Raw genomic sequence first — 12,912 nt, 5'->3', positions numbered from 1 at the left:
AAAATGAACTTGGATGGATGATGATGCATGTTTGGTATAATCAAAACCTTTCTCACATCATTCCATCAATGATTATTAAAATTATTTTGATTGAATCTATTTTAATGATTTATTAATATGATTTCATATTGTGTTTTCTTAAAATATTTTTTGTGTATTGATAAGATTAGTATGATTGATTGATTTCGATGTTTGCAATGAGTTGAATGTTTTCATTTTAAAAATCAATAGGCTCTCCTCCATGTTCCATATTTTGAATCAATTTGAAATGAACTTATCTTAAAATTTAGCATGATATTCTAGCTTCTCCATATCAAAATTTGTAATTAATAAACTTAAATTGAAAGAAGCTTAGTTGTCTATGAATATTTTTTATCACAAAAATTATTAATTTTGATTTTTCCCCTATAAGATGCTTAATTATTGAAATCTCTTCAAAATTTGTATGACCTAAGTACTTGAAGATAAGATACCCAATCATAAAACTCAAGTGCTTGATATGTTAATTTGCATTGCATCTTAGGTTGACCCCTAAGGATTTAAAATTTTTTAGTTGAATCAAAACACATAGAGCTATTATCTAGATTTTCTTTCCTTGATACTCTCAATTTGATTAATTATCTCACTCTCAATTGACCAAATTTTTGATTCTCAAATTTAATTTGAATATCATTTCTGACCCCTCTAGAATTGACTCGTTTCTGAGATGAGTCGACCCCTTTTTCAGGACTGGGCATTATAACCTGAGCCATCCCTTTTTTCTATTCTTTTTTTGTTAGGATGCTAGGACATTCACTGTAGAATTATAGTTCCCTAGCAGTCCAATTTTTGGTTGTTTTGCATATATACATCATCTTATATAAACACTTTTAAAATTAATTAAATGTGCACAGTTTGGAAGAAAAAAGAAGAGTATCAAGATAAGTAAATCATTTGGTACTAACTATGAAAAATAGAGAGAGATAATATTATTAGAATTTTAAAAGAGAAGCTACTTTGGAATTTAATGAAAATAAAAATTATTGATTTATTTGTACACCTCTATTGCCATGATTTGCTCTTGAAAAATCATGTGTATTTAATTTCTTTATTCACACTTTACATGGTTTGATTGTATCAACATTTTGATAATTAATTAATATCAAAAATATTTTGCATTGATTGATCATTTTTTTAATTTGTGTTAAATTTAATTTAAAAATATGAATCCTTATTCAAGTAATGAATCTAAAACTTTATCTTCCTTGATCTTGAAGTGGCATCAAACTTTTTAAGGAAACCTTGATTTGATCTGAATTTCATTTCATTTTGTATCAATAAAATCTTTTTAAAGAAGTTACTATTTGGATTGGTTTTTAGAATAAATAGTATTAAAAAGATTATTTTCACAATTGATATCATCTTTTTATAATTGGTATCAAATGGATTATTATTGTCCAATACTCAATTGATCAAACCTTTTGCAAAAATAAAAAGATTGCTTTGTCTTAAATATGTTTTGCATAACCTTGACATTATACCTATGAGATAAATTTTAAAGATTGGTATCTTTATAAATCAAATTGATTAATAGTTCTTTAGAAGAAAAAGAAATATTTTTTATAAAATTAAATATGTCTTATGTCTTGCTTTGAATCATTTACTCAACATGCTCAATTTTGAAAAGATCTATCTCTTTGGGATCTATCAAGTTTGAAGTAATTTTGTAACTAAATTTAAGAATCTACACGATCCATCTATTTTATTCAAAAAGGAGAAAAAAAGTTTTTGAATCTATATTATTTTAAAATTTAATTTGAAATTTTAAAAAGAAGAAAAGTTATGAAATTTGAATATAATTATTTTTAATAAGGTTCTTTTAAATCTTGTCTTGCACTCTATTGTATTACTTTTGGCAAAAGAAATGAATATTGTGTCTCAAATTAATTTTATATTGATATATTTCTAATATAACATTATTTGAGATGAAATTGAAATATTTGTATTCATTTTCCTGAACTTAATAGATTGATGCTTGAAATATGTTCTACTTTTGGCTATTATAATCAATTTTTTTTTTGAAATTTAAAATCTAAATTTAAAAATCTGGATAATGTGAATTTAAAAGTCAAATTTGGTATCAAGTAAAGGTGCTTAATTTAAAAAAAAAAGAGGAGAAAACATCATGTAATAAGATTTTTTGGTATTTGCTCTTAAATATAGGGGAGAGATATTGATTGAATTAACTAATTTAATTTGATTAGAAATATCAATGATTTTGAATATTGACCTTAAACTCTCAATCAATCGCTTTATAGTTTTTCTAATTTGCACTTTCAAGTATTTATTCCATTTGATTTACTTGATTTGATTGACAAATCATTTTTGACAACTAATTGAAGTTGAAGAAAATTTAAAATATATTCTCACTCTAAACAAATTGATTTTGATATAAATTTTTAATTTTGAAACTCATCATACAGAATTTTTCATGTGCTGATTTTATCATTCTTGACAATCAAGTAGAATTAAATTGAATTGAAAACTCATTCTTACTCCAAAAAATGAATTTCTAAATTCAATCTTGCAAATTATTTGAAAATATGAAGATATCACTAAATTTTTGATGTGCAATAAAAAATTTTTATAAAATTATTTTTGCTCTGATACTATCTTTGATATATTTTCGATACATATCTTTTCAAAACTCAATTGATTGAAATTTACTAATAAAAGGAAAGAACAATTATTGATTTGTACTTTATATTTATTTCTTGGCTCAAATCTTTTGAAAAACTTGATCCCTTAGTATCGATTTGAAAAATCTGAATTTGATTCATTTAGAAAGGGAAAGAGCAGTATCAATATGAATTTGGTATCAAACACGCTTAATTTGATATTAGATGTGACATATAATTCAAATTTGATACTCTCTTGAAATCGAAATTTTGTGAATTTGATACATTTCTCTATTTGAACTTCATTTGATTTTGATGTTATATCTTGATTCCTCCCATGAGCTTTTTGATACCATCTAAAAGGGGGAGAAGTATGTTAAGTATATGCCTAGTTGAGTATATACCTAAGGATTAATGCTTTAGAAACTTAATGAATTTGATGCTTGAAACCACAATACTCATTGATTTGAATTGATACACTATTTTGACATGAGTATATGAAATATGTATATGAAATGAATTAAAGGCTCATTAAGAATCTTTATAAAGTTTAATTCATTTTTCATAATGTCTTGATTTATATTATCTATTTCTTCAGTATATACTCAAAGTTTTATCATCATCAAAAAGGGAGAGATTGTTGACCCCACGATTGATTTTGATGATTACCAAACTTTGAGTATATTATATATCTAATCATGTATTTCAAGAATATTTATAGGTCTTTCCAGATATTAATATTGAAGAAATATTCATTGAAAAAAATTTTCATAAAATTTACTAAGTCAAAGTCTTCAAGAGAGAAAATTTAAGTTTAAACTTAGTGGAGTCGACCCCAGAGCAAGATGAGTCGACTCCTTCACTAAAACAAGGATGGCTCATTATGAAGAAAATAAATTTGAAAGATGAAAATATTATTTAGAAGAAATTGAGATCATGAAATTCAAGTTTGGAAGGTCAAACAATGAAAAAAAATAAAGTTAAAAAATTTAGAACCGACCCACCCAAAAATCGAGCCAGCTCTGGCACGGAACACCCTTGATACTTTGGTTTGGCATGCAGTCGAGCCAGCTCAAAATGGATCCGAGCTGGCTCTCTCAGGGTGACAGAAAAGAGATTTTTGGATTCTACAGATGGTGCCAGTTCGAAATTGTTGGGAAATGTGTCCCAAAAAGCCAATCGTCAAGCTGTTGATGGTTGAGCAACCAAGTATTGTAATTGATTTGTTAATAAATAAAATATATTTGGTATTTTCATCATAAGCTTTCATCTTCTAATGAACTCCGTTGTTATGATGAAGTCCTTAGAACTATTTAAGTTCGATAAAGAGAGGATTTATCGATTAGTCCTTAAAACTGTTCACGACCAAATGATAGGCTGTTAATAAGGACGACAGCTTCTATCGAGCATAGGTCGCTGTAGGCCATATGGGTTGGTTGTCCTCTTAACCAAGGAGTGTGGAGACACTAGTATGGCATACAGGTGAGATGTAAGGGTACATCGTCATTGAATGTGACCAACTCCAGAGCATTCTGCTGTCGAGAATGTCTCTGATGGGATATAGGTATAAATGTCCCTTAGACTTGAGATCGCCTCATTGACTTGCAAGCAACTCACTGTGCTTTGGTACTGGACTAACTGAATTTCTAATTCAGGGACGGAAGGCTTCTGGGCACAGTCAAGTACTTGCGAAGTCAGAGTGTGATCGAGATGGGATTGACCACTCCAAGAGTTGGAGAAGAATGAGTCGCTGTATTTCAATTTAGCAAAACCTTGGCCAGGGTAATCCATCAGATGGATTTGATATTTTAAATACAATGTGGATAACCTGATCAGAGTTGACAGTTGAGCTCTGAGGTGTCCTATGATCATTTTGGTCAAGGGGATGAATTATATGAAAACTATATCCGCATGGGTTCTAAGGATGTTGTTCTACACATTCGACCTATCCGGACGTCGGGTACCATTGCTAGATGGTCACTTTGATTGGTATAGGAATTTGTTTCTATGCTACCGGCTTAGGTTCAGACCTATGAGGTCACACACATTAGAGTTCATGATCCGATCGGATGGTTGATCAACGATTAAGAATCATTATAGGGTTAAATAATCAATACGATTGACATTTAACCCAGTGCAAGTGTTGCAGGAGGATCGATTAGCAATTTGATTGCTAATTGGCTTAATTTGATTAAGCCAATGGGCTGAGATTAAGTCTAATTAAATATGATTTAATTAGATTTGGTTTGGGCTTGATTGGATCAAGTCCAATTGGTTTATTGGATAACCAAGTGCAAGGAAAGACTAGTCCTAGTTCAACTAGGACTTGGGTCAATCTAATTTTTAATTTGATTAGAAAATTAAATCAGATTTAAATCTAATTTAATCTGATTAAATTAGGTTCTTAATTAGGTTAAGACCTATTTTAATTAGGTTGATCTAATTTTGATTTGATTTGGTTTGGGAAACCAAATTAAAACAAGTTATGAGACAGAATCCTAGTAGGACTAGGATTCCACCTTGCGCCACATAAACCTTCTCCACGCCCTCTCTCTTATTCAACGCCAATCTCCACTTATTTTGTGTGACAAAAGCCCTCTCCCAGATCTCTCCCACGTTCACAAAAGGTCTCCTCTCTTCTTTCTTACATGGAAGGTGATTTGGATCAAATCTAAAAGGAATAAGTTTGGATTTCGAATTCTATGAGATAGAGTTTTAGAAATCCAAAACTCTTTCAATTTTGCACCGAATTTATCCAAATTTTTTTTGGAATTTTTGTGGCTTTTAGGGTTTACATTGTACACCCTTTTTGGCATCCATGCACGAAAATATGGAGGTGGTGCTCAAGAGTTGGGCGTCCCTTTACTTGCCATGTTTGGATAAGCCTTGACTAGGTGTTTGACCTAGACAAGGACTCTATCATATCTCTCTATATAAGATGATTTTCTTATGAAATTTGAAGGAGAGATAGATATTTGAGAGACCTTTCTTCCATCCAAAAATTAGAGAGAAATACCTTTAGGTCATGGAGATATAAAAGACGCAAGTTTGGGTGTCTAGAGAGAAAAACGTGAAGAAGAAGAGGGTCTTCTTCTTGGGTTTTTGTTTTCATATCTTTCCTCCCTCCATCTTGAGTTTTCTGAGAGTATCTCAGATCTGAAACTCCTCCTTCTACTTTTCATCTTTGGAAGAGTCCAAATCAAGAAGAAGGAGGCACCTGATCAACCATCAAAGAAGGATCAGCGCAGTACTAGCATACTGTGCTGATTTCCTGAAGCAGGACTTCTGATCGAGATTCGTGGGCTCGTGTGGACGACTCCTAGAGGCCGAACGCGTGTGCGCTTCAACATCATCCTTAAGCCGGATCAGCGAGGTTAGAGCGTCTAACTTGCAAGGTAATAGATCTGATCTATTATTTAATACATACATTAGATGTAGCTAGTATAGAAACATGTTGATATGATCAACATGTAGTTCATACTATATTTATATATATTTTAATTTTTGATTTAATGCTATGTAATAATCATGTAATAGGATCTTAGATCTAGGGATTTTTTAATCTTAGAAAATAAATTTTGATTTATTTTAGTCTTCCGCTGTATGATCTTGAAAAAGTTTCAAGATCTAACCCTGAAACCCTAGATCTGGTTCCTACAATTGGTATCAGAGCCAGGTTCTTTATTACATGATTATTTATACATGCTTAGATTATTTTTTAGATTAGATCTAATTTATAATCTGATTATTAAATCTAAAATTAAAATTTTAGATCAATCACAAACTGCAAAGTTGTCCTGCTGTAAGGTTTACCCCTTGCAGTGCAAAGGTTGTCCTAGTTTGTGTAGATCTATCTTTAATCATAAATTTGTTAGATATGATCTAGATTAAATTTATGATTTATTAGATTTAAAAATATTTAAATCTAAAATAAAATCTCTTTGTTAATAATTTTTATGCAAAGAAATTATTTAAAGTTGAAATTGTTTCAATTACATGAACCTGTTTAGATTAGATCTAAAGTAGTTTCATGTTTATTTCACTTGCATCTTGATTATGAATCAAACATGCAATATGATTAATAGAATCATATTGTAAAATTGTTTTACAAATATGAAAATGATTTTTTGAAAAGCAAACCCAACCCTCAGCCCAAAACTTAATTAAGAATTAAGAAGTTGTTTGATTAGGTTCTAGGATTGTGAATTGAAGAACCTAAGACACAAATCATAACACATTGGGTTAATGGGTTAGTGGAAATTAGGTTCATTAATTGGGTTAGACCTATGGTTAGATTAAAGATGGACTTAATTAGAGAAATGACTAAATCTAATCAATTGTTGTCTTAGATTAGGTTAAGGATTCTCTAGATCAATTACAATAGTTGTAGTTGGTCAAGTCCATGTCTTTAACGAGAACCAAATGGACTTGATTTTTGGCTAAGCGGTCTAGCACAAACTTTAGGTTGATCTAATCGAAACTAATTAAACCAGTTGGTGTCTAAGGTAAACCAGACCGGTGGTTTTTAATTGGGAGCCCGCTTACCTGGCCATTTCTGATGGTGTCTAAGGCAAGCTTTGGCAGACCCTCCCACTGATCGAACTTACCTGGCCTCTTGGTGAAATTATATTTTGATCGGATCACTTGACTATTCGAGCTGACCCATGTCAGCTAGGTAAATCAGTGTGACTGATTTAGATGCTCCTAGACCAGCCCTGGTCTCCCTTAAGCTGACTTGGTGAAGTCAGTGGGAGGATCATGATAAGCTGGTTCATCTGACTTCATCCTCTATATTATTTAAATCCTCTAAAATTATTAGGTCCTTAAAATGATAAAGTTATGGAGATAACTGAGTCATAGCCTCCCATTAAGGTGTTTGATAATGAGTCCATTAACTCAATAATCATTGCAGACCCAAAGGCCTGGTGCTTGTTGACTAATGGAATTATCACTCATCATATGATGACTTGGAAGTGTCTCTCTAATGGTGGTTAGGTGAGCCAACCAAAGTTGGGCTTAATCATTCGTTGGTTAGATACACCAAGTATGATCATGTTAATGGTTGGACCTAACCGGATCCTTACAGTGGAGGCCAAAGCCTACTGATTAGGTTTCTGGGGCAAAATTAAAATTACTAGAAATTGTTTAGAGAAACAATTGGTTATGAACCTACCCTTAGATGTACATGGGTTGACCAACCAAAGTTGGACTTGTGTGCAGTCTAAGTGGATTCTAGTACCCGCTAAGGAATTAGGGTAATTCCTCGAGTTGGAGGTAGAGGCTACCAATTCGAATAAAATAGTGGGAGAAACCTTTTGATTAAAGTCCAAATCTTTAGGTTTAATGAATCAATTACTAATTAGGTTATGGTTCTCCTTTGTGCAAATATGGCCACTTCCCTATCGCTCCGATCATTGTTGGACAATGATAAGTTGGTGGGACCCAACTTCGGTAGCTGGTACCGAAAGTTGAAGATAGTCCTGGAGCATGAACGGATCCTATATGTGATAATGGATCCTGCACCTGAGGAGCCAGCTGTCAATGCACGTGGAACAGTCAGAGACACTTACCAGAAGTGGCTCAGTGACCGGACCATGGTGCGCTGTATCATGCTGGCTGCTATCATGAGTGACGAGTTCAGTCGCAGATTCGAGACGGCTCAACCAAAGGACATGCTTCAAGTGTTGGAGGATACCTTTGGCACACCCGATGACGTAGAGAGGCACAAGACTAGTTGTGCCATCTTCAACGCCAAAATACGGGATGGAGTCTCTATCACTGATCATGTATTGTACATGATCGAGCTAATGGAACGATTGAGCAAGCTTGGCTTTCCCTTGCATGAGCAGCTTGGGAAAGATGCAATACTGAACTCGCTGCCCAAGTCTTGTCTCCCATTCCTCACTCATTATAGAATGACAAAGCCTGAAGTAAACTACCATGGGTTAATGGGGTTGCTTCAGAACTTTGAGAAGGATCACCAACTCCTCAAGGAGTCGGTGAACTCAGTGAACTCAGTGGGAGGTTCATCTTCTGGTTCTCGACCCTTTGAGAAAGGAAAGAAGAACAAGAAGAAGAAAGTCAAGAAGGTGCAAGTTCAGGCTGGGACATCTGTGCAGAGCCAGACCAAAAAGATCAAGCCTGATAAGAGTCTATTCTACTGGCAAGCACCCTAGATTAGATAGTGTGTCAAATATCTACTTATGGCATTAGAGGCTAGGTCATATAAATAAGAACAGAATAAACAGGTTGACTCAAGAGAGAATCCTCAAAGTCAGTGATTGTGAATCACTTGCAACCTGTGAGTTCTGTCTTCTTGGTAAAATGACCAAGTCACCTTTTACTGGAAAAGGTGAGAGAGCTACTGAGCTCTTGGGCCTAGTACATACTGATGTATGTGGGCCCATGAGCACCAGTGCTAGAGGTGGATATTTCTACTTCATAGCTTTCACGGATGACCTATACCTATATGGATATGTCTATCTGATGAAACATAAGTCGGATTCATTTGAAATGTTCAAACGATTCCGAAGTGAAGTGGAAAAACAAACTGGGAAGAGTATTAAAACTCTTCGATCTGATTGAGGAGGAGAATACCTTTCTAGTGAGTTTCACACATATCTAGGAGAGAATGAGATTTTCTCCCAATGGACTCCTCCAGCAACACCACAGCATAATGGTGTGTCTGAAAGGAGGAATCGGACTCTGTTAGACATGGTCCGATCCATGATGGGTTTTGCTAGCTTGCCGATATTCTTCTGGGGATATGCACTCGAATCGCTTGTTATCTATTAAATAGGGTTCCAGGTAAGTCTGTAATTAAGACTCCATATGAGATATGGACGGGACGTAAGCCAGCACTTTCACACCTTAGGGTCTGGGGGTGCCCGGCCTATGTCAAACGATTAGTCACAGACAAACTTGGACCTAGATCTGACAAATGCTCATTCATAGGGTACCCCAAAGAGACAAAAGGATATTTTTTCTACCATGCTGATGAACAAAAGGTGTTCGTCAGCCTTAAGGCAATCTTTTTAGAAAAGGAGTTCCTTGGTGAAGGAACCATTGCCTCTAAGGTTGAACTTGATGAAGTTCAACAGGTGGAAGAACCGACACCAATAGCTGAACCTGAGTCGGATATGATTAGATCAGATTCGGAGCCCAATATACCTGTACCATTAAGGCGATCCGGTAGAGTACCGCGTCAGCCGGACAGATACTACGGTTTCTTGGTCCGGGACGGTGATCCCATCGAACTTGATGAGAATAATGAGGATCCGATCACCTATATGGATGCTATGCAGAGACCTGATTCGAGAAATGGCTTGAAACCATAAAATCCGAAATGGAGTCCATGAAGGTCAACGATGTATGGACATTGGTTGACCCACCTAAAGGGGTTAAACCCATTGGGTGTAAATGGGTCTTCAAAAGGAAGAGGGGCGCAGACGGAAAGGTGGAGACCTATAAAGCCCTCTGGTTGCCAAGGGGTATCGTCAACGTTATGGTATTGACTATGACGAGACATTTTCTCCTGTGGCAATGCTCAAATCTATTCGGATAATGCTTGCAATAGCTGCCCATCTAGATAATGAGATCTGGCAGATGGATGTAAAGACAGCTTTTCTTAATGGAGAGCTGACCGAAGAGGTGTATATGATACAACCTGAGAGGTTTACATCCACAGATGAGTCCAAGGTGTGCAAGCTTCAGAGATCCATTTATGGATTGAAGCAAGCTTCTCGGAGTTGGAACATGCATTTTGATAAGGTGATCAAAACGTATGGCTTCATTAAGAATGGAGAAGAGCCCTGCATCTATAAATGGGCAAATGGTCCAGTTGTGGTATTCCTTATCTTGTACGTGGATGACATTCTCTTAATCGAGAATGACATCCCCGCACTACAGGGAATAAAAGTTTGGTTGTCATCACAGTTCTCCATGAAGGACTTGGGTGAAGCATCCTACATCCTAGGGATGAAGATCTATAGGGATAGATCTAAAAGGATGCTTGGGTTATCCCAGTCCATGTACATAGATACTGTGCTAAAGAGGTTCAGCATGGAGAATTCCAAGAAGGGCTATCTACCGATAGGCCAAGGAATTTCTCTCTCTAAGAAGGATTGTCCGACAACTCCTGAAGAGAGAGAGCGTATGAGTAGAGTCCCATATGCTTCAGCCGTGGGATCTATCATGTATGCCATGACATGTACAAGACCAGATGTGGCATACTCACTAGGAGTAGTGAGTAGATACCAATCTGATCCTGGAGAAAACCACTGGAAAGTGGTTAAAGCCATCCTTAAGTATTTGAGAAATACTAAGGACCAATGGTTGATTTATGGCGAGTCAGATCTGAAACTTGTGGGGTTCACAGACTCTAGCTTCCAATCTGACCATGATGACAGCAGGAGTGTGTCGGGTTATATCTTTACTCTGAATGGTGGAGCCATCTGCTGGAAGAGTTCCAAGCAGCATACTGTGGCAGACTCTGTTTGTGAAGCAGAGTATATCGCAGCATCAGATGCCGCGAAGGAAGCTGTGTGGCTGAGAAATTATCAATGAGCTCGGAGTAGCATCCTCCTTCGATGGTCCAGTCCTGCTCTACTGCGACAGCACTGGTACCATAGCTCAGGTGAAGGAACCCAAAGCACATCAGCGACGAAGCACATCTTGCACCACTTCCACCTGGTCTGAGAGATCGTGGATCGAGGTGACGTCGACCTTCAGAAGATCGACGGAAAGGAGAACCTAGCCGACCCCTTCACTAAAGCCCTGGCAATAAAGGAGTTCGACAACCACAAGTCGAAGATGGGTATTAGATACTGTGCCGAGTGGCTTTAGGACAAGTGGGAGTTGTTGGAAAATGTGTCCCAAAAAGCCAATCGTCAAGCTGTTGATGGTTGAGCAACCAAGTATTTTAATTGATTTGTTAATAAATAAAATATATTTGGCATTTTCATCATAAGCTTTCATCTTCTAATGAACTCCGTTGTTATGATGAAGTCCTTAGGACTATTTAAGTTCGATAAAGAGAGGATTTATCGATTAGTCCTTAAAACTGTTCACGACCAAATGATAGGCTGTTAATAAGGACGACAGCTTCTATCGAGCATAGGTCGCTGTAGGCCATATGGTATGGTTGTCCTCTTAACCAAGGAGTGTGGAGACACTAGTATGGCATACAGGTGAGATGTAAGGGTACATCGTCATTGAACGTGACCAACTCCAGAGCATTCTGCTGTCGAGAATGTCTCTGATGGGATATAGGTATAAATGTCCCTTAGACTTGAGATCGCCTCATTGACTTGCAAGCAACTCACTGTGCTTTGGTACTGGATTAACTGAATTTCTAATTCAGGGATGGAAGGCTTCTGGGCACAGTCAAGTACTTGCGAAGTCAGAGTGTGATCGAGATGGGATTGACCACTCCAAGAGTTGGAGAAGAATGAGTCACTGTATTTCAATTTAGCAAAACCTTGGCCAGGGTAATCCATCAGATGGATTTGATATTTTGAAATACAATGTGGACAACCTGATCAGAGTTGACAGTTGAGCTCTGGGGTGTCCTATGATCATTTTGGTCAAGGGGATGAATTATATGAAAACTATATCCGCATGGGTTCTAAGGATGTTGTTCTACACATTCGACCTATCCGGACGTCGGGTACCATTGCTAGATGGTCACTTTGATTGGTATAGGAATTTATTTCTATGCTACCGGCTTAGGTTCGGACCTATGAGGTCACACACATTAGAGTTCATGATCCGATCGGATGGTTGATCAACGATTAATAATCATTATAGGGTTAAATAATCAATACGATTGACATTTAACCCAGTGCAAGTGTTGCAGGAGGATCGATTAGCAATTTGATTGCTAATTGGCTTAATTTGATTAAGCAATGGGCTGAGATTAATTCTAATTAAATATGATTTAATTAGATTTGGTTTGGGCTTGATTGGATCAAGTCCAATTAGTTTATTGGATAAGCCAAGTGCAAGGAAAGACTAGTCCTAGTTCAACTAGGACTTGGGTCAATCTAATTTTAATTTGATTAAAAAATTAAATCAGATTTAAATCTAATTTAATCTGATTAAATTAGTTCTTAATTAGGTTAAGACCTATTTTAATTCGGTTGATCTAATTTTGATTTGATTTGGTTTGGGAAACCAAATTAAAACAAGTTATGAGACAGAATCCTAGTAGGACTAGGATTCCACCTTGCGCCACATAAACCTTCTCCACGCCCTC

The sequence above is a fragment of the Elaeis guineensis genome, chromosome 4 (assembly GCF_000442705.2).
Source record: "Elaeis guineensis isolate ETL-2024a chromosome 4, EG11, whole genome shotgun sequence".
Classification (NCBI taxonomy): Eukaryota; Viridiplantae; Streptophyta; class Magnoliopsida; order Arecales; family Arecaceae; genus Elaeis; species Elaeis guineensis.
This window is presented reverse-complemented; position numbering follows the sequence as displayed.